The sequence below is a fragment of the Anomalospiza imberbis genome, assembly GCF_031753505.1.
Source record: "Anomalospiza imberbis isolate Cuckoo-Finch-1a 21T00152 chromosome W unlocalized genomic scaffold, ASM3175350v1 scaffold_31, whole genome shotgun sequence".
Classification (NCBI taxonomy): domain Eukaryota; kingdom Metazoa; phylum Chordata; class Aves; order Passeriformes; family Viduidae; genus Anomalospiza; species Anomalospiza imberbis.
Window position 1 is genome coordinate 6,616,349 of NW_027099315.1, and position 26,666 is coordinate 6,643,014.

At 42.4% G+C, this 26,666-nt stretch overlaps 1 protein-coding gene and 2 long non-coding RNA genes across 3 annotated transcripts in view; 1 reads left to right on the forward strand and 2 right to left on the reverse strand.

The window, feature by feature from the left end:
- LOC137465571 (guanine nucleotide-binding protein G(q) subunit alpha) overlaps positions 1-26,666 on the reverse strand; it is a 166,542-nt gene that overhangs the window by 139,257 nt on the left and 619 nt on the right. The gene's annotated exons all lie outside the window — the stretch shown is intronic.
- Positions 1-26,666, forward strand: part of LOC137465577 (uncharacterized) — a 419,327-nt gene that overhangs the window by 37,334 nt on the left and 355,327 nt on the right. The window lies entirely within an intron of this gene.
- LOC137465573 (uncharacterized) lies at positions 252-26,644 on the reverse strand. The gene is made up of 3 exons (XR_010994706.1): positions 14,734-26,644; positions 11,805-13,453; positions 252-5,803 (listed from the first exon to the last, which is right to left on the reverse strand). It is a non-coding gene; the product is annotated as an uncharacterized lncRNA (long non-coding RNA).

Below are 26,666 nucleotides of genomic sequence, written 5' to 3' on the forward strand. Positions count from 1 at the left end.
CCTAGTGAAAAGAGGACACCATGCATCTCCATCCAAACTTCAGCTGGGTCAAAAGAAAGTTAAATATTTAGGCTTTATTTTGGGAAAACAGCAACAGAATGAAAGGAGCTAAGCAAAGAACCCTGTATTTTTGCCTAGTTCGGTAGTTTACTTGTTTTTATAGTTTGCCTAAAACATTGAAACTTTCATTTTATAATTTAGCTTTACTTACTCAATTTTGCTTAAACTTTGTAACTTTTAATCTATAGTTTGGTTTTACCATATAACCGACATTAGTAGCTTTTTTAAAATTGCTACAAGCTCATATTGGAATATTGATAACATGGGGCTGAGAAGATGAGCAAACCTTGCCAGCTGTGGCTTGATCACAATGACCTAAGACCTTCAGAGCACTAAATAAGTAAAAACCTGTCCAGATGAAAGTCTTAAGTTTTGCCTTGCTGAGGCTAATTGTATGAGTCTTATGTTACCAGATAAGAACTGCACAACTCGGCACAAGAGGAATTTGACGTGTGTGTGAGCCCAGAAGTTCAAACAGAGAACATGATGAGGAATACTCTGGAATCAAATAAAACACCCCGAAACCCAAAAAAAAGGGGGGATGTAGTTCCAAACAGTGGACAATAGGTGACTATCTTGTTCCATGAGAACACAAAGGACTGAAAATCCGAGAAATATTAAATTACATACCTATTACGTAACAAGGAGGACAGACTTTGGGCATGGTTTGGGGAATTTTTGAATATTACAATGTAAATAAACCTGAGGGAACAGTGCTTGAGACAACGTGCTTATGGAAAGGACACCCCTAGCATGTTCTTGACATTGAGTAAAGGAATGCTTTCTTAACAGTTTAGGCTGTCAAGTGATTTTCTTTGAATCAAGAGATTTGATCTGGAAAGAATAGGTGGAACATGACACCACATGAGGTGAATATACTGGTGAGAGAGTGTGTGACCCAAGATTTGATGCTATAACAGGCACATAGATATGAACTGATCTTCCTAATAGCAGATAATGGAATCTTAAAAAGATGTAACACCTTGAATCCAGCAAGCTGAGTGCCTCTACCTGATGATGGAGAACATCACCAGTGAGCAAATTATACGTATCCCAAGTAAACCATGGACTTATTTAACTGATGTTCCTTCACATAACCCAGATACAGTTCTATTTGCAGATGGCCCATCCTACTACCTACAAGGATAGTGATGGTCTGGCTGTGTTGTGGTGAGCCGGGAGCAGGTGATAGAAGCACAACAACCCCCAGCAAGGATGAGCTCACAAGGAGCAGAACTAGTAGGTTTGATGCATGCAGCAGCACATCTGAGAATAGGGAAACAAGTTAACCTCTATACAAATCAGATAGAGTTGCTCATTTTACTGCAAATATAATTGAACAGCTGTATAAGACTGAAGACAGAGAGAAAATTACACACACTGAATTGCCCACAATCTTCAGGACAAGTAGAAAAGATGAATAGGACATTAAAAGAAAAGATAGCAAAAATATACACGTGCACTAATCTGAAATGGCCAGAAGCCTTAAATTTGGCTCTTTGGGATGTCTGGAATACTCTGAGACAACCTGTAGGACTAACACCAGCAGAAGTTCTCTTTGAGAGGCACTTAGTTACACCAGGGACTTATATCCTAGCTAAGACCAGCGTGTTGGAAGGAGATGAATGCTTGACTCAGTATGTTATGAATATGCAGAAAAGGTTCAAAGGGTGAAAAAAGTATGCAAAATGGTATCAGCCCAGCCCACCTGAAATACGAGTATGTGGTATACAACCTGGGGATGAAGTGTTAGTAAAGATATTTTCATGAAAATCCAAATTAAAACCTAAATGGAAGTGACCATATACTGTCTTATGGTGTTCTCTATTTTGCTGTTAAAGTCTTGGGTAAGGATAACCAGTTAACACCATTTTCATATCAAACAAGTAGTGAATAATTAAGTTGGTCAATAACTGGTTTCTGAGACTTTCATGATTGTATCTTGATAATCATTTCTACCCATGATATAACCTTGTTAACCTTAATCCTGCTATGTTCATCACTTGCAATAATAAGGCAAATGGTTAAATGCCTTGAAAGGTGTATTTTCCCTTTTCTTTATTACAGTCTTGTTAGCCTAAATCATTATATTTGTTACTTGCAACAAAGTTGTATATAAGGGCAGTGGATAAATGCCTTGAAAGTCTGTTTCTTTTTCTCAATTAGTATATTAGCTGGAATGTTCAATTAAAACAAAGGAAGGACTGTTGAGGAATACATGTGGTGCAGGTAACTCGGTTTGCAAGAGGCCGTGAACTCCCAACCCTTTGCATAACAAAGGATGATAAAAAACGATGGTGCCGGGTGCTAGGTGAATGGACACTGAGAAACATAGCAGGAACCTAAGAATCGGGGGCTCCTTTGTTGGGGGTCCCTCCACGGAGGCACCAGCTCGGGCTGTTTCTGTGTTACTGTGCTGTGAATAAATAGCTTTATGGAACGAGACATCCGAGACTCTGCTAAGGGAAACCTGACTGTATGTGAGTGGCGTGTGCAGGGAGACGAGTGCCCGGGCACCCGTCGGCTTACTGGAGCCGCCCGCTTTGGTCCCAGCCGTTAATATCTTTGGCGTTGGGAGTGTGACTGCCAGAGTGGCTCCTGAATAGTCAGACTGGGAAGTTTCCTTAACATAGGCTAACAGTGTACTGAAAGAGTAGATTTGCTGATTAACTAGGTTCTTTTCAACACAGACACACAATGCCACAAGTGGAATAAAGGCATTTTTGTCACCTGCATTTTTGCAAACTGCTGTAAATTTTCTTTTTCCCGTCACTTTTTAATAGCTATATTTATTATATTTTGTTTTCTTGATTTTTGTTACTTTCATTCTCTGAACTATTGCAACTTATTTCAAACAAAACTTTTTGTCTAATTCTTCATGAACATTCTTAAGTTTCTGAAATATTTATAAGTAATATTTGCTGGATTGCTCTTCTGTTTTATTCACGCAAACTAGTTTGCAAAAATCTCTATATTTATATTCTTTGTTGCATCTTCCAAGCAAGTCCTATAAATATTATTTTTAATGGAATTATGACAAGTTCCCCAATATATTAAAACGTGAAGCTTAGTTCAAGTTCAAGCATTTATGTCTGAGTAACACAAAAATCTTACTACTCCTCAGCAAGCATTTCTAGTGCAACATAAGAAAGTAAAAGCTACTGCTTTGGTACCTTTGTCTCTTTTCCATATCAGCCTATAAATTGGGTGATAACAGTATCATCAACAAGAGTAATATATTATCTGTACTCCCCCAGCTTGAATATTTAGCATCAGTATGATACTTTTCCAAACAGAAATGTTATTATATGAAAATACTGATCCATAGCGCTCACTTAAAGGCAAACTCCTGATCATTTAGAAAACGAATCATTCAGCAGGATCCAGGCCATAGTAATTAAGCGGTTCAAAGACAAATAGAAATGTTTGTCAGGTTATTTACAACATAAACACACTATAAAGCAAATGGGGGAAGGAACAACCAATAAACCCCAACCAACAAAAACCCCAACACCCAAAACCTAGATCAGCCTGAATCAGTGTTTTATTTGAGAAATAATGGTGAGTGGTAGATTCATTAATTTATCCAGGAACAAAATCTAGTGTCATTTCCAGCATTTTTCTGAAGAACTATAATTTCAATGAGATTACTGGGAGGTGAATAAGGCCCATGATACTTATCATTGCAGAGATACTGTTAGCTTAAGAATAAACACTCCTAGGTGACATTTCTGTCACAATATACAATTGCAATAGTCTGCATTATTAGAAAACAAATCTACCTTGCTTGCCTACAGACTTAAAAGTCTACCCAAATTCAGAACAAGATTATTGTGAAAGCATTAAAAGCTTGAATTTGTAATATCAATTGGTCAGTGAGGTTTTTCATTTTAAAACACTCGGAGAGAATAATTTTCTCTCCTCTACTCTGAGAGAAAATGATAAGGAAATCAATTATTTTCTGTCTGGTTTCAAGTCATCTTCCTATAGATTTAATCTCTTCAATTAAATCATCCAAATTGGAAAAGAGTGAGAAAGATCCTGACCTACGATCTCCAGAAAGAGGATTCATTAGTAAAGCAATTAAATTAAAAAGGAGAATGGCAGGAAGGAAAACCTTAATTTACAAATGCGAGCCTAAACCTTATTTCTAGATGTATTGGGTTTGCGTGGCAAGATTTTAGTAGCAGGGTTCTACAGAGGTGGCTTCTGTTCTCAAGATGTGCCCTTTCCCCTGCCTCTTCCGATAATGGAGGAACACTAGGAGGGATTAATAGGAAAAATCAGAAGTCTGCTTGCTCTTTTTAGAAAATAATTGCTAAGAGCCAAGAATAATTCATTCAAGGCTAAAAATCTATTTGTTGAGGCCTAACTGTCTTCAAGGATTTAACTGCCTAGTTATCACAAGGGCACAGTTTTACATTTAAAAAGGAACCTACAGATAGATCTTGGCCTTTGCAAGATCTGACTTTATAGCACACTTACATTAGTAAGTGTTGGGAAGGAAAGAGATGAGAATGTTAATTTCTCATGATCATTCTATTCTCTAACATTGTTCAGTACTTGTTTTCCCCTTTACCTCTCTCAATTACTATCCTTATCTCAAAATCCTCATGATCTGAGTCACAGCATCAAAAAGACTGTAGTGGGTTGACCCTGGCTGGATGCCAGGCACCCACCAAAGCCTATCATTCCCCTCCACAGCTGGACAGGGGAGAGAAAATATAATGAAGTGCTCATGAGTTGAGATAAAGACAAGGACAGATTACCCATTGTTTACCATCATAGGCAAAACAGACTCGAATTAGAAATATTAATTGAATTTATTTAACAAAATCAGAGCAAGATAAGGAGAAGTAAAATAAGACCTCAAAAACACCTTCCCCCCACCCCTCCCTCATTCCCAGCTCTACCTCTTCCCCCTCAGCAGCAGAGAGAGATGGGGAATGAGGGTTACAGTCAGTTCATCACATGTTGTTTCTGCTACTGCTCAGGGAGAGGAGTCCTTCCCCTGCTCCAGCATGGGGTCCCTCCCACGGGAGCTAGTTCTCCATGAACTTCTCCAAGGCAAGTCCGTCCCATGGGCAACAGTTCTCCACAAACTGCTGCAATGTGGGTCATTCTTCCCTGGGGTGCAGTCCTTCAGGCACAGCCTGCTCTACTGTGGGTCCTCCACAGGGTCACAAGCCCTACCAGGAAACTTGCTCCAGCGTGGGCTCCTCTCTCCATGGGTCTGCAGGTCCCTGCCAGGAGCCTGCTCCACCACGGGCCTCCCACGGGGTCACAGCCTCCTCTCAGGCATCCACCTGATCTGGTGTGGGTCTACTCCAGGGGCTACAGGTGGATCTTTGCATCCCCCTGGTCCTCCATGGGCTGCAGGGGGAGAGCCTGCTTCACCATGGTCTTCACCACGGGCTGCAGAGGAATCCCAGCTCCGGTGCCTGGAGCACCTCCTGCCTTTCCTTCTCCACTGACCTTAGTGTCTGCATAGCTGTTCCTCTCACCCTGCTCTTCACTGGCTGCAATTACATCTGTGCAATAACTTGTTTGTTTTTTTCTTCTTCTCAAATATGTTACCACAGAGGTATTACCACCATTTCTGATTGGCCCAGCCTTGGTGAGTGGCATGTCCATCTTGAAGCCAGCTGGCATTGGCTCTGCCAGCCATGGAGGAAGCTTCCAGCAGCTTCTCACAGAAGCCACCCCAATAGCCCTCCCATTACCAAAACCTGTCCATGCAAACCTGTCGCCCTGTTTTCTTAGGATTTTCTAAAGCCTTCTGAATTTACATTCTTGTAGAGAACTTTCTCACGCAACTTTCTGTAAACAACCTATTGTTTTGCATTCTTTCATAGAGGCGGAGAAATTTGATAGACTGGTAGTTTGTCCAGTGTCGTTGGAGAGGTGGCACGTTCACCTTCCAATCCACTGGCACCTTTTGAGAACTATAAATGATTGGAGTCAGAAAAAATAAATTAGTCTCTTCATGGTGACCAAAGCTGGGGTGTGTCGTTTTTCCTTGTGTCCTCTGGTGACATCTGGTGACCCCGACGTGTACTACAGCTTAGGTCGGGTGAGAGTGAGCTTACCCCCCCTCCTCTTTGGCGTTTTGCCTGCTGTGTTAGTGATGGAAACCTCTATCGGTTTCGGGATGGAATCTCTGATGTTGGATCTCTGGAGGAATGTCCTGGAGAGGAATCGTGTTTCCGTCTCCTGGAGTGATTTTGAAAGGCTGTTTTTGTGGGCAAGGCAGCAGGGGTTCTTTTCTGACTTTAGGGAGGTGATGTCCCGGGAAGTGTGGTCTCAGTTGGGGGTCAGTCTCATGGACGCGCTGTTTGATGACTGCTCTGTGGACGTTGGACCACTGCTGGTGCAATGGAAAATAGTGGACGCGGCTTGGCCGGGATCTGAATTTGGTAGCTCTCGGAGCTCTTTGGGGGAACCGTCTTTCTCGGACGTGGACGACGGGGACTTTGAGTTTATGCAGGATGCAGGTGCTTCCCCTTCTCCCCGAGACGATGAGCTGGAAGGTGGTTCCTCCTCTGAGGTGGATCGGGCTCCCAGCCCGCTGGCCTTAAGCGAGCGGTCGGTGGAGCCGGCTCGGCCGCCTCGCCCCGCTCCGCGTTGCAGGCGCAGTGAGCCAGTGGGGCCGGCCGGGCCGCCTCGCCCCGCCCCGCGCCGCAGATGTAGTGAGTCGGGGGAGAAATCGCCCTCTCTTTGTGCCTTCCCGGCGCTCGGGGGCGAAGAGGGGCCTGTGGATCAGTCCTCGCCTCTGATTGCGTCTGATTCGGTGACAACACTTTGTCCAAATTGCGGTGTTTCTACGACATATCCCCTGGGGGCAGCGAGAGCGGGTTCGCCCGTTTCGATCTCGGGCTCGTCTTCTGGGGGAAGGTCGTCTCCCATGCCTGAGCCTGCGCAGCCTGCTGGGCGTGCGGCGGCAGTGGGAGCCGCCGGAGGCGGGGCGCTGGTCGCTGTTCCGTCGGGCCCCGGCCCAGCGGGCGGGCAGCCCGCCCCGCTCCGCCCGGCGGGGGCGGTGCCCGCTGCGCGGCTGCGCGGCACGGGTGCGACGCTCCTTGGGGCCGTGCCGGACTCCCTTGTGTCGGCCCGTGATAACGTGACTCCGAGCGCCGCGTCTCTCTCTTTTTGACCCTGTGCAGTTTGACGTTTTTGAGGACAAGTGGGCTCGTTTGGTAGCCAGCGCAGTGCAAAAGAATGCTACGCGGGGGCCACAGGATCCCAGGAGTGCGGTTGGCACTGATATGTTGCTGGGCACAGGCAATTATGTTGATCCTCAGGGGCAAGCTGGATATGATCCCCTTGTGCTTGACCAGTGCCAGACGCTAGGCTTGGCAGCACTGGTTCAGACCCTGGAAATGGCTGCTCCTCTGCAGCCGTTTGCAACCATTGTCCAAGGGATAGATGAGCCTTTCATGAAATTTGCAGGGAGACTGACTGCCTCTGTGGAGAGGCAGTTAGCAGATCCTGAGGCAAGGAGAATTGTGCTTGCGAACCTGGCCAGGAGCAACTGTAACGCAGACTGTAGGAGAGTCATAGGGGCTCTTCCTGGTACGGCTACTGTCTCGCAGATGGTAGAGGCCTGTGCAGACCTCAGCCCCTCGGTTCAAAAGACGGCTGCCTGGACTACTGTTGCGCAGCCGGTCTGGGCGGTGCCGCAGGGCTGGCAACAACAGCAGGGGACTGCTCGGGCCAGCACCAAACAGGGAAAGAAAGTGCAGAAGGGAAAATTTCCCATGTTCTTGTGTGGCCGGTGTGGAAGGCCCGACCATATGTCATACGCCTGTAAGGCAACTGTTCATGTTAATGGCCAGGCGCTGCCGGGCCCGGGAAACGGGAAGCAGAGTGCGAAGGGGAAGCGCGCCCAGACACAAGTTCCTCTCCAGACCCCGGAGCCCATGGAGGTTTGCTCAGCCAGCTTGCAGCCAGCACCCGTGGATCAGCAGGTGTGGATGTCTGCACAGCAGCAACAGTTGTGTTAGAATCTAGTCAAATACACAAGGTTCCTCTGGATGCTTTTGGTCCTTTGGGTGAAGGCATGAGTGCTTTCCTTATGGGAAGGTCTAGTGCCACCCTTCAGGGCATCATTGTGCACCTGGGTCTCATTGATGCAGACTTCACAGGGCAGATTTGTGCAATGGTTTCCACACCCACCCCCCCAGTCACGATCCCGAAAGGGACACGGCTTGTTCAACTTGTACCTTTTAAGTCTTCTTTTCGCAGGACAGCTGGCCGATCGTGTGGAGTCGGCGGTTTTGGGTCTACTGGGCCGCCTGAAATTCACTGGACCGCTGTCCTGACCAAAGACCGTCCCGAGATGTCATGTACTCTGTCCATCCCCGGTGCGACGCCATCAGAGATTCACCTCCGCGGGCTTCTCCACAGCGGCGCTGACGTCACAGTTCTCTCCCTTGCCACCTGGCCTCCAGACTGGCCTCTGAGTCCCGTGGAGACATCCGTCACAGGACTGGGGGGGACGGCACGATGTTACGTGAGCCAGCGGTCTGTGCTGATCACAAACCCAGAGGGACAGACGGCCTGGGTTAGGCCACATGTTACTTCTACTCCTGATAACCTCTGGGGAAGGGATGTTCTGTCTGCATGGGGGGTGCGCATCGAGACGGGTTTTTGATGGGGGCCACTGCGACGAAGGGCGCAGAGTGTCCCACGCCTCCTATACGGTGGCTGGTGGACACACCTGTTTGGGAGAACCAGTGGCCCCTCCCTCACGATAAATTGAGCGCCCTTCGGGATTTGGTGCAGGAGCAGTTGGACCAGGGTCATCTGGAGCCTTCTACCAGTCCCTGGAACACTCCTGTTTTCTGCATCAAGAAGAAATCTGGGAAATGGAGGTTGTTACAAGACCTCCGAATGGTCAATGCCGTGATGGAAAGTATGGGAACTTTGCAGGCAGGCATGCCATCGCCTACCATGCTTCCTGCAGATTGGCCAATCTTCATCGTGGATTTGAAGGATTGTTTCTTTACAATTCCTTTGCATCCCGATGACAGACCAAAATTTGCCTTTTTGGTGCCAGCAATCGACAATGCTGAGCCCGCACAGCGATATCAATGGAGAGTCTTGCCCCAGGGGATGCGTAATTCCCCTGCCATATGTCAATGGTATGTGGCTCGTGCCTTGTCTGGAGTTCGCAAGCTATTTCCTGGTGCATGTCTGTATCATTATATGGACGACATTTTGGTGGCTGCTTCTACCCAGGATGAGCTGCTGAGGATTCAGCCTCGGTTGCTCGATGCTTTGCATGAGCATGGACTGCAGGTGGCTCCAGAAAAGGTTCAGTGACAACCTCCTTGGAAGTATTTGGGGGTCAAAATTCTGGAACGGACAATCCAACACCAGGAGGTGCAATTTGTGCATTCGGTGAAGACACTGAATGATGCCCAGAAGTTGATGGGTGTCATCACTTGGTTACGTCCGTACCTGGGACTAACCGACGCACAGCTGTCTCCTCTGTATGATTTGTTGAAAGGAGACTCTGATCTAAAGTCGCCTCGCACGTTGACCCCTGAGGCACGTCAGGTGCTGGAGGAGGTTCAGCGGGCTGTTTCTGCCCGCCAAGTTTATCGCATTGATTTCTCCGTTGATGTCACTGTATTCGTTACCATTCCAGATTCGCATCCCACAGGTATCATTGGCCAGTGGAGTGACAAATGGTCTGATCCTTTGCACATCTTGGAATGGGTTTTCCTGCCCCATCGGCCGCAGAAGACGGCAACTGAATTGGCTGAGTTGCTTGCTCGCTTAATAATCAAATGCCGGCAACGGTGTTTGCAATTGATGGGCGCAGATCCCTCAAAGATCATACTCCCGGTATCCCGGGAGGATTTTGACCGGAGCCTTGCACATAGCGTATCCCTGCAATGTGCTCTGGAAAACTTTTCAGGGCAGATCAATTATCATCTGCCCAGCCACAAGCTACTGCAGGTGGCGAAATCCACCCAAATTTCTTTGCGGCCCAAAATTAGTCAGGAACCCGTGCAAGGGTCCACCATCTTTACTGATGGCTCGGGGAAGACTGGAAAGGCCATTGCTACCTGGCAGGATGGATCTGAATGGCAGGTTCTGGAAGGTCATCAGGATGGATCAGCCCAATTGGTTGAATTAAGGGCTGCTGTTATGGCATTTGAGAGATTTTCCCAGGAACTTTTCAATTTGGTCACGGATTCCGCCTATGTGGCTGACATTGCACAGCGATTGGGTCATTCAGTGTTGAAGGAGGTCAGTAATCCTGCCTTGTTTCATTTACTGAAGACATTGTGGTGTGCCATTCAGGCCCGGGTTCATCCATTTTATGTTTTGCATGTGAAGAGTCAGACCAACTTGCCAGGATTTGTGGCAGAAGGTAACGCGAGGGCTGACAGGTTGGCTAACCCGGCATGGGTAGCACCTCAGCCTGATACACTCGCGCAGGCCAAGGCATCGCATGGGTTTTTCCATCAGAACGCACATACCTTGCAGAAGCAGTTTCAGCTGACGCCAACGGAGGCTCGGGACATTGTCGAGTCCTGTGACGACTGCCATGCGCTTGCTCCACCTTTACCAGCAGGGGTAAACCCCAGAGGCCTTAGGGCTTTGGAGCTTTGGCAGACTGATGTCACCCAGATTGCCGAGTTTGGCCGGCTTAAGTATGTGCATGTCACGGTGGACACGTTCTCTTCTGCAATGTGGGCTTCTGCTCACACTGGAGAGAAGGCCCGCGATGTCATTGCCCACTGGCGGCAGGCTTTTGCCTTCCTGGGGGTACCTTCTGCTGTGAAAACCGACAATGGTCCTGCTTACGCATCGCAAAAGGTGCGGCAGTTCCTGCAGTTGTGGGGTGTGTCACACAAGTTTGGTATCCCTCATTCTCCGACTGGTCAAGCTATTGTAGAACGCGCTCATGGTACCCTGAAGCGGGTTCTTCAAAAACAGAAAAGGGGAATGCAGGGTGAAACCCCGCACAGTCGGTTGGAAAAAGCATTGTACACCATCAATCATCTTACAGTGCAACAGAACTCAAATAACCCTGTCATTTTGAACCATCATTTCTCGTTGCAGGCTGTGGACGAGGCACATCAGCCTCGAGCAAAGGTTCGAGTGCGGAATTTAGTCACCAAACAGTGGGAAGGTCGTTATGACCTTATCGCTTCGGGGCGCGGGTATGCTTGTGTGTCCACAGATACTGGGGCACGCTGGGTACCTTCGAAGTGTGTTCGCCCTGACCTGCGACCACAGAGACAGAATCCGGCCGACGGGCAACATGGAAACCGTGACCAACCTGAAAGGCATCAAGAGGGTGAATCGCTGAGTAATGACTCGGATGCAGACAACGCGAGTGATCACTCTGATGATTCCTCCATGAATGGACACTGAACACTGTTCATTTTTCTTTTTCCATTTTCTTTTTTTTAAACTGAGAAGGGTGAGATGTCGCCCTGATTTCTTAGGATTTTCTAAAGCCTTCTGAATTTACATTCTTGTAGAGAACTTTCTCACGCAACTTTCTGTAAACAACCTATTGTTTTGCATTCTTTCATAGAGGCGGAGAAATTTGATAGACTGGTAGTTTGTCCAGTGTTGTTGGAGAGGTGGCACGTTCACCTTCCAATCCACTGGCACCTTTGGAGAACTATAAATGATTGGAGTCAGAAAAAATAAATTAGTCTCTTCATGGTGACCAAAGCTGTGGTGCGTCATTTTTCCTTGTGTCCTCTGGTGACACAAACCCAATACAGTTACTTAAAGGCTTTGTTTTGTGTGCAAAGGGAATTTGCTGGCAGTAGACAGTGAGCCTCTGAGCAGTGGGCAGAAGTGCTGAGTTTTTTATCATGATCAAACATTATTTATCAGGAGGTGTTGGTACTGGTGTGGTATGATGCTGACCACACTGGGGTTTACTAACACCAGGTCAGTTCTTAATGCCTCTTGGCTTACCGTCAACTGCTTAAAACTGCATTCTGCTTCAATCCTGTAGATGTTCAGAGCTCAGTTAAAACATAGCCCTAGGCTACCTATTGGAGCCCAAAATCCAAAGTAACAAGATATCCTGCTGTCTACCCCACATGATAGACTACTAGCAGAGGCTGCTATTCCCTGAGAAGTGTGCTGGCCTACTACTGCTGGAAGTCCTGAAAACTGCAGAACTAAGGTTTTCACTGATTTTCCGCAAGTAGCCAGTCATAGCGGCCCAGGAGTGTCTGCAAAATAATCTTTTATAAATCCCTAAGCACACAAGGAACTGATAGGTGAGGGACAGCATAGTAAGATTCCAGCCACATTAATTAAATGTCTGGGTGAACTGGCAACATAACTCATACACATCTGCAAGATGATGCTGCAGCACACTCACTGTGAACTCACTAGCCTCAAAATCCCTGCCCACCAAGCAGAATGAGTCAGGGGTTTAAAAGTTCTACTACACAAGGAAGCTCATTTTCAGGGAGCATAAGAGCTCAGACTGCATGTGTCAGTGCTGGAGAGCAGGAGTCAAATCCCAATCATGCTTCAGCTATGTTTATTCACATCTGAAAATGATACATAACCTGCTGGTCTTCACAAGCACGTAGGACAACATAATCCCACAGGCTCCAAACCCTCATCTTGGTGAGATTGTCTGGCCATGTCCAAAAGCTAGACTATGATCAAAGAGAGAAGATGTACTGTAAGTGTTGGAGATTATAAATCTACTTTAAAAATTTACATATAGAATATTAGAAATTAATTGGGTACATTTAATTGTAACTTACAGCTTAGCATGAGTGGGCTCTGCTCAAAACTTAGCAGAGGTGAACTCTAAAAGAACTCTGTCAGCATGAATTGCTAAGCAGGGGAGAAAACAGAGGAAGACTGGATACCTTCAGAGAAGGGTTGAGACCCTAGAGGGCCCCAAGGCTAGCCCAAGCTGGAAGATAAAAGCAGTTAATGGCCTGCCCAGGTGGACATGAAGAAAGAATCCAATGAAGCACTGGAAGACCCCAGACCACAAATCACCATTGGATCAAGAGGCACGTGTGGGGCACGTGAAGAGCATGTGAAGATCAAGTGCACAGACTGTGAGGGTATAAAGGCACAGGATTCTTTGTTCGGGGTCACTCTCTGGAGCCACCAGCTCAAGCTAAATAAACCAACTTCGCCTCAGAAGCCAAGGTCTGAACTTTTCTTAAACAGACAGCAACCCAGATGGGATCCTAGGTCTTGCCTCTGGATCCTCCTGACTCCAAATGTCCATACAGTGCTGGCAGACAGATGAGTTCATGTGGGCTCTTTGCAGTGGAAGCTTTCTCTCTAGAATAAGTTTAAATTCTGACACAGAGGCAAGTGGGATGCAGGTTCAAATCCAGTGTTCCAAGGAGGCAGGTTTGAGTCCAGCCTTACTCTATAAGAGATGACAAGGAGTTTGTCTAAGAGAGGTTTAAGTCCTCTGAAAAATGGCACCTGTATTTTGGCAAAAAAGAAGTTTGGAGTTCAAGTCACTGAAATTAGGTAAAAAGGAAATTTGGGGTTAGAGCTCTGAAACAAGGTAAAACTGGGGAATAGGGCCAGAGTAGAGAAGGGGATGCCCTTGGCTGAAATCCTCCAGAATTGAAGAAAAAAATAAAACAAAATAAAACAAAAACAAAAGTCTGGAACAAAAGAACTGTTGAAAAAGTGTGCTATAGAATTGTATCAGGAGGAATGCCCATTCCTCACTACAAAAACAAGGATAAATCCATAGAAATCCTGGCCATGTTGTGGTACACATTTGATCAAAACCATCTAACATCTCTAAGAATATCTTTAGAAAATCATCATTCTAATCATATCTGTTATTTGTTTATATGGGATAATTTGGCTTATGCAAGGAGAAAACCTAAAACAAAATCGGAAAGCAAATGATGACTGCAATCACAGAACTAGTATCTGAAACAGGGGAGGACGTTCCTCCCTACACTGCAGCTGCTGTGGCTGTTTCAGCCACTCAGTTTGCTTTTTCTTCTACCCCCTACCTTTTCAAACTGCAGCTGCCTTATCTCCTTCTTCTGTCACTTCGCTTGCTGTCCCTTCACTTGCTCCTGCTCCTACCTCCCCGCTGCGGCAAAATGCAGGGCTGTATCCTATGTCCCTGAACATGGTGCCAAATCCTGCTGCTATGCAACCTAGGGCTCTGCCAAGTAATGCCCCAGTGTTAGCATTTTACAACCATTATCTGTGGTCCTCAGGAGAATTAACAGCTTGGGGAAGTAAAATGCCAAGGCTAAGGGAGGATGCTGTTTAGAGCTGTTTCAAGTTTAAATATATATATAAAGGCTCATGTGCTTTATTTTCAGCTTTTGTGAGATTGGATGTGGCACACAGTGCCATTATTTAGTTGAGGTGGTGTTATGGCATGGGTTGGACGTGATGATCTTAAAGGTCTCTTCCAACCTAGTGATTCTGTGATTCTGTGAAATCTAGTATGGTGAAAGTGTAAACATGTAAAAAAATACTGAGTGTAGCCATGTTTGTATATGATGGAAGGGAAGAAAGGCAAAAGGTGGAAGAATGGAAGGTGAAAAGAAAGATGAAGGAACAGGAGGCGAATTTATTGGCGACAGTGTCAGCAAAAAAAATTTCAGGATAGAAACAAAGGATTGGAAATAAGAGCGTATGGGGAAAATGCAATAGCTGAGGACTCACCAGTGTGTCTCTTGGGAAGGGATCTGTTGCAGGCTTTGGATATAGAAATAAGGTTGGCACCAGAAGGAAGAGATTTAATTGTTATGGGAATGAATGTGATAAAAGAATAAATGAAAGAAGGTATAACCAGAAATTATTTTGGAATACCCTCAAAAATGAGAAAAGTCCTAAAGATATTGTGGAGCTGGATGAGCACAGATGTGGGACTACTGAAGTTGGCACAGCCCATGTGGATAAAATCAGTGAGGTGTTAGAAGACCCCAGACCACAAATCACCATTGCACCAAGAGGTGTGTGCAAGGCACATGAAGAGCGCATAAAGATCAGGTGCACAGACTGTGAAGGTATAAAGGCACAGGGATTTCTTTGTTCAGGGTCCCTCCGGAGGCACCCAGCTCAACCTGTAATAAACCGACTGCATCAGAACCTAGGGTCTGAACTTTTCTTAAACAGTAAGCATCCCAGACCCTCCCACTTGCAGTTAAGTCTTAGAGCATTCAATTCCTTCAGGAGAACAAGAGCCACGCAGCTGTTAAAAAGACAAACTTGGACCCTTTGCAGAAATTGCAGAAGGCCTTCTAATAGTCCTCTAAAGTCATTGTTTCTCAAGGTGTAACAACACCTTTTTCATATTTCACACAAATGCTAAATAACTGCTGCCAACATTCACCAAGCATTGCTCCTTTCACAAAGACATTAGTTTATAGTCATATCGTACTCAGGAGGTAGACAAGCCAGAAACACAGCACATACAGTACATAAGAGAAATCTGCAGGTATCCCAAAGGGTAGGTGCATATGGCTGGGATAGCTATTTCATTAATGTGCATTCTATTTGGATGTAAGTCTCTGACAACAGATGAAGGAACTTGCTTAACACAGACAATGACAGCAAAATTGAACATATGTGAACATGTAATCTGTGAATATCCACTGATTATACTTCAGTTTTGCTAATAAATAAATAATTGCAATTCTTCCAAATAATAAATATCTAAACATTCTCCATTTACTAGCTTGGCATCAAATTAAAAAGAAAATTTTGTTACATACCAGGAGAAAAAAAAAAAAGACCACCTAAAAGTAAATTCCTGGACAGGTAAAGAATATATGCTAGAGCATCACTGGATGCATGTGGAAGATGGAGTCGCAGAATTTGGATAGTTCTCATTGTTAAAATGAAAAACATTCAGAAAGACAGACTGGCCAAAGAGGCCAGAGTATCATTTCACTACTGAAAGAGAAGGATGAGAGGGAAAACAATAGTGTACTTATTTAGCAGAAAAAAAAATAGATAAGATTAAAATTGAACAAAGCATCAAATTAAAAGAGGAAATTCAACTGTCTACAAAAATGCTAGATGCATAGATAGGTGGTAAACCCAAAAGCTGGCTAATATACAAATTAAATTTAAACAGGGAGGTATTATCTGTTATGAACAAAGTTTCCAGGTGTTCCCCAGAGAGGTGGGCAGGGCCTTCCTAGTTCCCATGGCAACACTGGAATGACTGATGGCTACCTATATTGAAATGTTAATCAGTTAATTGCTCTGTTTGTTTTCTCTAAACTACCCAAAGGTAACCTGCCTTCCCCCCCACCACACTGACATTCTGGGACTAACATGCAAATAAGAAAACCCCCTGGGATCATGGGAGTATTTTTTGGGGGTAAAGACACCCCTAAATAAAAAACTAAACACAGTAGAGGGGGATAGACAAATGCCCTAGCCAAGGAAGAGGGAAACACAACCCGTGATCAACTTTTGTCTGTCACCATAACCTCAAGCGACTAGACTGGGGTGGGGTGGGGCAAGTGGAGATAGAAGAGACAGAGAGCTTTGCTGCTGCCACCAGGGAAGGAGTGGGGACAGCTGTTGTTCTGGACTCCAGCAACAGACTCTGCATTCCACACCTCCTCACCCTTTGGCCACCGGTTGTGCCACAGGGAAGAAGAAGGGACAGCTGCTGCTCTGGACTTCAGTGACAGACCCTGCATGCCTCCTTCCTTTGCTACAACAACGGACCCCTGCCCAGCTGATCTTTTTAATTAAAGAGCTGAACATTAATAAAGGCATAAGCCCTGTTCATTTCATAATCAAAGCAAAGATTTACATGAGTCAAAGTGCAGTGATTAACATTTCTGTGATTCAAAAATGGCTTCTGGACAGCGATCTTTAAGGTTTTCAGTTTAAAATCTAATAGACAGAATTGACACAAAAGCTAGAACCATGTCAGATGACCAAGTCACAGGTGATTTGACAGACAACTGAGTGGGGCTCTTTAAATAGTTTAATGAAAACAAAAGGAGGTAACAATCTCCCAGGGCAACATAATGGATACTACAAGTCCCAGTCAAATGACATTGGAATGTCTGTATTTCAGAAATGATGATTTTCTAACACAGAAAAGCACCATACAGAAATATATCTTATCATATGAAGAAAAAAGAACTTGTGGCAGAACTGAAGTAAAAAGTAATTTTTAGAGGGTGTTATGATGACTTGATTACATTTGTTATGTGCAAGCAAAAAAAGTCCAAAACTAGTAGTACAAATACTTCATGTTTCATGAGAGATACTTGAACAAAATCTGACAGAATTAGTAGTGAGAACAGCTGCAATTAAATTTAAAATGGGAACAACTAAGAGGCATTTCATAACATTTCATTAAATAGCTAGACAGCCTCAATTCCACAAAATAAGAAAGCACGAAAAACAGTAAAAGGAGTTTGGATAAGAGAGGATGTAAATAGAAAATTGAAATAGGTAAGTCAAAACCTTCAGAAGTATTAAAAACTGTTAAGGGGGAGGGAGGGGGGAAGAGAAGTCAAATGAAGAACTAAAAGGTTCCAAAAACTGGGGAGGGGCTTTTTTTTGTTGTTTTCTAAACTTCATATTTTCATACAAAAAAAAAAAAAAACTTAAAACTGCATTGGTCCTCTATTAAATGGATATGGTTCTTCATATTAACACCAAAAAAAACACATACAGTTTGCAAATTTTTCTGTTTTGGTTTTAGGGAAACACAGATCATATTTAAAGTGACAATGAAAGTGTTTCCACTACAGCAGTTAGTGAAGATGTTACAGAGCAGTTACTAAAGTTAGAACATTGTCGTTACTCAGTAAGTCAGGACACCTCTTATCAAAGGGATAACTGACCAAGAAGCCCTTCTGTCTTATAAATCTTGAAATATCACCCCAAAAAAATCCAAAAACCCCAGGATGAGAATGGGACGTGGGAGAGATTGCATACCAAGATTTAAGCAGTTACAACAGTTCTAGTGGTTTGGTTTATAAATGCAGCAGTTTTGAGGAATTAGACTTCTGCTAAGCAACTGATTTGGTTTCATACAACAAACAAACAGCACACATTCGTTCTTTAAGCAGAAAATATTAAATTACATAAGAAAAAGTCCTCAGGCAGTTTTGTTTCTAACAGGATCACAGTGATACCCCTATTCTGATAAGAAACTTAAATATCTTTTCCCACGAAATTAAAAAAATACCTCTTAACTTACTACTGACAATACCCATAGGTGAAACAAAAGCTGTGAACTTGTAAATTACAAAGAGGATATGATGATGAATAACCTGTAAACCAGGAACAGGCAGAGACTGTGCTTCTGAATACAGGTAAATATAAGGTTAACTATACAGGAATAGAGAAAGCAGGTTGCAAATGGTCAATCAACCCACCCTGAAAATCAATTATTTTGAAGAATATTTTAGTTATGGTAGATAGCCATTTAAACATGAATAGTTTGATGCCATAACTAAAAAGGTCATTGTTTTCCTTGTACAAATCTCAACAGTGGCATCTCAACTATCATAAGAAAAGTTTTACTTCTGCACTTGTAGTAAAGAATGTATACACCTCAGTGCTCATTTCTCATAGTCTGTAATTTAGAAGTGATTTTGGAAAGGATGAGAAAGATAACTATAAGAATGATTAAAGGACTCAAAAATTCACCCTACAATTAGCATTAGAAAATCAATTAATTTAGCTTCATAATAAATACAAAGATTCATTAATATCTTGGTCTCAGTCTCTAAGTGCCCATGGGTCATATATCTAATATCAAAGGTGAAAATATAACAAGTGATTAGAAGCAAATCCTGGACAAATCCAAGGTAAGAACAGGACAATGTTTCACAGGGGAAAGTTATTTTTTATAACATACCAAGAATTGTGCAAGCATGTCGATCTGTAAGAGTATTTAGCTCAAGAGTACATTTTTTGCCTTTGTATATCAAGATAAGGATAGTTTAATAGGTGAAGAAAAAGCTACACTTGTAAGCAAAGCAAAATGAGGCATTAATTCGCTGTTTTGACACTTTCTGGGCCTCAGCATGTACAATGCTATTTGGGAAGATAAATGCCATTTCTCTTTTTCTTCCTTCTTTCCCAGATCTTTTATTGCTGAGCACATCCTACCAGCCCCCCACCCCCCTTATTGACTTGAAATCAGGGATGGGGGAAGGGGGGGGGGGGGGGCAGAGTGGGGAAAAAAAGGATAAAATCTTAGCACTGTGAAAACACTGCTCAGCAATAGCCAAAACATTGACCGTATCCACACTGGTTTAGTCACAAATCCAAAACACAGTATGATACAGGCTGCTATGAGGAAAATTAACTCCATCCCATCCAGATACAGCCCTGGATTTTTATTGCTAGCATTGCCCTGGTCTATGAGATGAAGTGGCATAATTCTTAGTAAAGAAAATATCAGGGTTTAGAAAAAAAAAGTCCCATATTAGATCCTCAGTTTTCCAAGCCTGATAGGTTCCTAAAACCACCTGACACCTTTCTCAGCATTCATGCATTTGAGTTTTTCTGGCCTTATAAGTTAGCATTTGCTGCTACAGAAACCTTCTGTCTTTCTGGCTGAAACCCATTTACCCAGAAACATGGATGGAGGTAGTTTCAGGAATTCTTATCCAACATTCTCTAACATGACCAAGAGAATTAACATTCAGATTAACAATTTAAGAGTATAAACTGGGAGAAGAGTGGCTAAAGAATAGCCCTGCTGGAGGTGAAGGTCAGAAACAGGCTCAGTTGAAGTCAGCAGTGTACCCCAGCAGCCAAGAGGGCAAAACACATTCTGGGATGCATCAAACACAGCACAACCAGCCAGTCAAAAGAGGTAACTATCTCTCTGTATTTAGCATTGGGGTGGCCTCACCTCGAGTATTGCGTGCACTTCTTGACCCCACAATTAAAAAAGGATTTGAAGGTCCTTGAAGTGCCCTCAGAGGAGGGCAACAAAGCTGGTAAAAGGGCTGGAAGGCACGTCCTGTGAGGAGTGGCTGAAGACTCTGGGCTTGTCTAGTTTGGAGAAATGGAGTCTGAGAGGCAACCTCATGGTTCTCTGAAGCTTCCTGAGGAGGGGAAGGGGAGAGGGAGGTGCTGATCTCTTCTCCCTGGTATCCAGACAGGATCACAGAATATGATGAGTTGGATGAGACCCACAAGGATAATCAAGCCCAACTCCCAGCCCTGCACAAGACCATCCCCAAGAGTCCCCATGTACCAAAAGTGTTGTCCAAATACTTCTTGAACTCTGGCAGGCTTGATGCTGTGACCACATCCCTGGGGAGCCTGTTCCAGTGCCCAACCACCCTCTGTGTGAAGAACCTTTTCCTATTATCCAACCCAAACATGCCCTGACACAACTTCAGGGCCTTCCCTTGGGTCCCGTCACTGGTCATCACAGACAAGAGATCAGTGTCTGCCCTTCCTCTTCCCCTCACAAGGAAGCTGTAGACTGTGATGAGGTCTTCCCTCAGTTTTCTCCAGGCTGAACAGACCAAGTGACCTCAGCCGCTCCTCATATGGCTTCCCCTCACAGCCCCTCACCATCATCATTGCCCTCCTTTGGACACTCTCTAGTAGCTTTATATCTTTCTTATATTGTGATGACTAAAACTGCATACAATATCCAAGGTGAGGCTGCCTCAGTGCAGAGCAGAGCGGGACAACCACCTTCCTTAACTGGCTGGTGATGCTGTGCCTGATGCACCCCAGGACATGGTTGGTCCTCCTGGCTTCCAGGGCACTGCTGACTCATATTCAACTTTCCATTGACCGGGACTCCCTGGTCCCTTTCTGCAGCACTGCTCTTCAGCATCAAATACCCAAGTCTGTCCATACATCCAGGGTTGCCCCATCCTCAGTACAGAATCCAGCACTTTCTGTTGTTAAACTTCATACAGTTGGTGATTGCCCAGTCTTCTAATTTTTTGAGGTCTCTCTGCAAGGCCTCCCTGCCTTCAAGGGAGTCATTAGCTCCTCCCAGTTTTGTATCATCTACGAACTTGCTTAGTATCCCTTCCAGTTGTGCATCCAAGTCATTTATGAAGATGATGAAGAGAACTGCCTCCAAGATGGAGCCCTGTGGAACCCCACTAGCGATGGGTCAGCAGCTTGATGTTACCCCATTCACTATAACCCTTTGTGCCTGACCCATGAGCCAGTTGCTCATCCATTGCATGACATGCTTATCCATCTGTGTGCTAGACATTTTGTCCAGAACGATACTATGAGAGGATGTGTGGGAATGGTTCAAAGTTGCACCGGGGGAGGTTTAGACTGGACATTAGGAAGTGTTTCTTTACCCAGAGGGTGGTCAAACACTGGAACAGGCTTCCCAGAGATGTGATCGATGACCCAAGCCTGCCAATGTTAAAGAGGCATTTGGACAATGCCCTTAATAACATGCTTTAATTTCTGATCCACCCTGAAGTGGTCAGGCATTTGGACTAGATGATTATTTTAAGTCCCTTCCAATTGAACTATTCTATTCTCAAATTTAGCATGAAGGAAAAAAAAAAAAAAAAAAGAAAAGAATCCACAGATATATATTGTTCCTAGAACTTCCGTGGCAACTTTGAAAACTTTTCAAACTGTGGTATCACTTAGACTTATGCCCCTCAGTCTCTTATTTCTTTTCACAGTGTTAACACAATACTTAAAGCCTGTTGCCCACTTACTTCTCTGATTTTAAGAATACTATTTATATGGCTTCATAGTATTTCCAATATTCAAGTGCTTCCTCAGTTTTTATTTTACTTTGTTGCTCTTGATTCTTGCAAGTTACTTTTTAAATAAGTAGAGCAAATAACAGTTGAATGTTGAAAAATGTCCCGTAATTTTATTAGCAACAGCTGCATGCAATCTTGTTCAAGTATGAGAACACGTTTCCTGAGTATTAATCCATTCAGCAGAGCAAGAAACACACATCTACCTTATCATGCTCTCCCTTCTCGGGATTAATTTTGCAGATTGTCATAGTACTTCAAAAGAAATGCTGTCGCTTATTAAATTACCACTGCCTTACACACCAAACAATTTGAAGTAGCTAAAACCAGAAATATTTCTTAACATTACACTATATACCCCAAAGTCCCTTCTCAAGAGAGTCCTCTGTTTTATCATATGTTTCCCTCCCATGCAAATTCAATAATGTTTTTAAAAGGAAGTACAAATTTGGGGTCCCTTCATTTTTTCACATATGAGCAAAACTAAGTTAGTCAGAATTTTTTGAGTATTAAGGTTCTAAACTAATTTCCATTAACTACAGTAGATCACTTTTAAAGAAGGAGGAAAATCAAAACAAAATAACCCAGAAGAAAATTCTTTATAAGAGCTGAAAATAAAATATTCATTTATCATGCATTAAAAAATTAAACTCTTTTCCAGCAAATGTGAAAGAATATCACATAGATATCAATATGATTATTTATGCTTCCTCAAAACCAGTTATTTTTATAAATTAATGTATATGTCTATATATATATCAGTGTTTCTCATCCAGAATCAAATTACATAACCTTAGAAACAGCTTCTCCAAATTAAGATATACTTACCAATCTAGTTTCAACATACATCATCAAGATATATATTAAGTATTTGCTTGTTTTCTAATCATAAATACATACTGTTGTAATTACCTAAACTTATTTGCAAGTGTTCAGTGCAAGTATAAGTATGGATCAATACAAGACAATAAGAAAAGGTTGCAATGTTCTTTCAAAATAATTACATTTTCTGCTTTGATGATGAGCAAAGAAAATAGTCAATTAGGATATGCTAATCAAGAGCAGCATTTTTAAATTGTGCACAAAAAATCCTGAAACATGTAGTATCAGTTTATCTACTTATATAAGTAGATGAGAGTATTGGCATACATATTTCAAATTACAGCAGGGAAGGAAGATTAATTGTTGGCTTGATGGGCCCACTTCCTCTTCAAGGTTTTTGAAGCCTAAGTCTACTAATTTACAGAGTTCTGTACACAAATCTTTCATTCAGCTACCACAGGTATACAAATGAAACCCTACAACATATATATATCCTATAGGTTTGGAAAACAAACAAACAAAGTCTTCCACTTAAGACTAGTTGAAATTCATGCTAAATTCAAATGGTTTACCTCCCACCTGTTTTCTTTGGTAACATATAGATAATGAAAAGATACTCATATTTGACACCTTGCTTCACTGACTCATCTCAAATACCTAATTTTGCCAAAACTTATAGATATTGCTGATTATTTTCTTAGATACTCCTGAAGAGAAAATAATGCATAACACAAATATATACAGTGTACAGGTATATTATGTCCAGTAGTGAAGGTTTATGGCTACAAACTAACATTTAAGCCCAAACATTGCTTTCTGAGACCAGGTAAAACTTCCACTGATGACAGTCAAAATTATATGCATAGAAAGTTAGATCACATGCCTCTTGCTACTTAACAATAAATACATACATACATGCTTAAAATATAAGCATGCAGAATACTGTACATTGTTCAGTGCATACCCATATAAAACACTAAAAACACATGACTTTTTTTTGTACTATAGCAATATATGTATTTACAACAGCAAACAACAAATAAATGTTAACAACTTTATGCTCTGGAGAATAATCATAAGGTTTTACAAAATGTTCAGTAGTAATGGAATGCAGAAGAATTTCAAAAATACAGGAGATAAAAGCCAAATCAGTGGAAGACTGAATTTGCTCCAAAGTACATTAAACATTGCAACCAACTCGTGATAGCTGAACTATTTTCAGTGTATATGCTAGAGTTCTCACTTTTTAGAATTACAATAGTAAGAGAGACTTTGTTTAATTTTTTACAGTAGATTAGAACAGGACAATGATGTCCAATGCAGCACCTAAAAGTGGTATTTTAATGTTTAATCATGGAGGGAGTTTATTTTTTAACTAATAATTTAAAATAATATTACCATGCAAAAAGTTTTCCAGAAATTGCTTTCAACATTTTAAATTCTAATCCCATTAAAAGTAAAAACATATCATTAATACACAAGAAAAGTGCACACAGCATAATGTGTCACACAGTAACAGTAACCAACATAGTTCGGAGGGAAATATTTCACTTTGAAAGGAAGCACTATAATTTCAACAAGTTAAGGAGGGAAAAATATCCTCCATTCTGACACAGAATTTTTTCTTTAGATTTGCTACATGTGTGCATTTGTATGTATGTCTAATTTTTAAACAAGATCAAAAAATATGGCATAGACGTGATCATTTGTTCCTTAAAACCTTTTGATTCGATACCTTTTACTTTGCACTTGCAACAAGTTCAAAAAGCACATGTGGTCAGTTAACACAGCTCAGCTTAAGCTGTGTTCTCATCTTAAGATCAAAAGGATATATCTTTTGTCCCATGTTCAAAAGCCTTTAACCCATTTAGGCTTCTAAATCCAACAGCACTTTTCAATGTAGGACTGAGAAGTTGGCACTTTTAAAAAAAGTTTGCCTTACATTTACATAAAATAAAGTTAAGCACTACTGCTACTTTAAGTTTTGATGGCTAAAGATACATAATGGGACAGTAAAGGTCAAGTCAAAAAATGGATGGCAAACAACTTCAGACATTTCCCAGTTTCCTCATTTTAAATATTATTTTTCCCATTTTTAAATGGTTTTGTCCATCCTAACCATATGAATTACCCAAACAAATAACACAAGCTTAAGAACTGAACAAATTACTAGGCTGGAGAAGCAGTGAGTGACTGAAAGTACTGTCAGATACCTAAAAGAAATACACTAGTTAAAATAAACTTTTAGAAACTTTGAGTTTTGGTTTGTTTGGGGTTTTTTTAATAAATTTAAACTTGAATCTTTATTCAACTCTGTGACTTCAACAGTGGTTTACTGCTATACTGCATTTTAAAATATTAACTGTTAAACAGCTGCTTGTGCACAAACACTTTCAATCAAATATGACTGCAGCTGACAAAGTACAACATGAAAAATGTGTACACAAGAACAATTTCTATACTGATTTCTACTCAAATACAGATATGCTATTAAGTATGAAGCAGAATATTTACCTCGGTTTCATGTACATCGTGCTTACACGTTCAGAAGCACAGTTTATACAGATACTGATATATGAAGAAAACATTCATACAGGCAATCAGTGTGTTTTCTTCAAAGCTAAGTGATCGCTTCTTGTCTATTTGCTCTGAAAACAATTTATTTCATTTGTTGTAAAAGTAATGCCACAATTAGGCCCTAATCTACCATTACCATACACTTACCATTACCAGTGGGTGGATCGTATAAAACAATACCAAATCTGCACTACTGACTGTGGAATCAAATCTCTGAATTCCTTCTCTGTGTGGTATATGTTGGTACCATTCAGTAAGTTTCATGCATTTTTAAAATCTTGGGAGAAACCTCTAGCATTACTGCAAGACCAGGACATGCAGCAACAATTTTGACCCAAGTAACAAGTCAAACATCAACTGCCTCTCCTGTAGCAAATGCATATAGTTAAGTAATTATACTTGAACATCCATAAAATTTTAAAAATGTAAGCTATCTGTCCTCTATTTTATCTTGGTTTTGGATCTTGAAATAGCCACAGCACACACTTCCATCAACCCAAAATTAGGCCAAAATGAGACAGAATGTTATTATTGGTAGCACTGTATCTGTCTCCACCCCTCCTTTTTCCACATCAGTTAAAGATGCCAATACCTTTCTCCATACACAGAAGGCAAATTGTATTCTTTAAAGTAGAAAATAACACGTTCATAAGCAAGCATTAAAATAAATTAGTTCCTTTTAAATCACCTTAGTGTAAAGGCAGTTTATTCCCCCAATATAAATAATTACTTTCATGTACCTGATCCAAGACTAAAGTCTTTGGCATAAACACCCCACATCCACTTGGAACATTCCCATTCACCAAATACTGGTACAGACATATTTCAAGGCCTGCTAGTCTATGAGTCTATGACAGAAGCTGTATTACAAGAACTACACAGTGTAGTAGAGCACCTCAGATACAGACAAATGTGTTTTAATTAAAAAAGCTTATTTTAACATAAGCCAAATTCCTATTAAACAAACATTGCCTTTGCACACTTGTGGCGCCAAAATAACAACCTGTTTTAATTAAAGATAAATTAAACAATAGATTTAATTTCTTGGAACAGTGGGTGAATTCCAAATGTCTTAAAGATCCTGCTCTCCACCAGTATACTTTAAGGTTACTTTTCACCTTCATGGGTGCATCTTGGTCTTTATGATTTCTTTCTCCTTTTGCTTTAAAAGTCAGTCTACAATCTGGGCATAAGCCCCATTATCCCATTTTGCCTCGTTGAATAAAAATCACAATTAAAAAAAATACAACTGGTGACCCAGCAACCTAAGACTCAGAGAACAATGCACCAGAAATCTGCAAAACAACCCCCCTGCAAGTTCTTTCATTAATCTGCTTCCTTACCATCACTGTCCTATACCCATCATCGCCGATATTACCCCAACACCCCCTCCATTGACCAGCCCTCCTTTCCCTCTCCATTTTGGAAGGACCGATTCCCCACCATAGCAAACTCACCCACAGTAACCAGGGTTATTTACCCAGCTATAAGCGC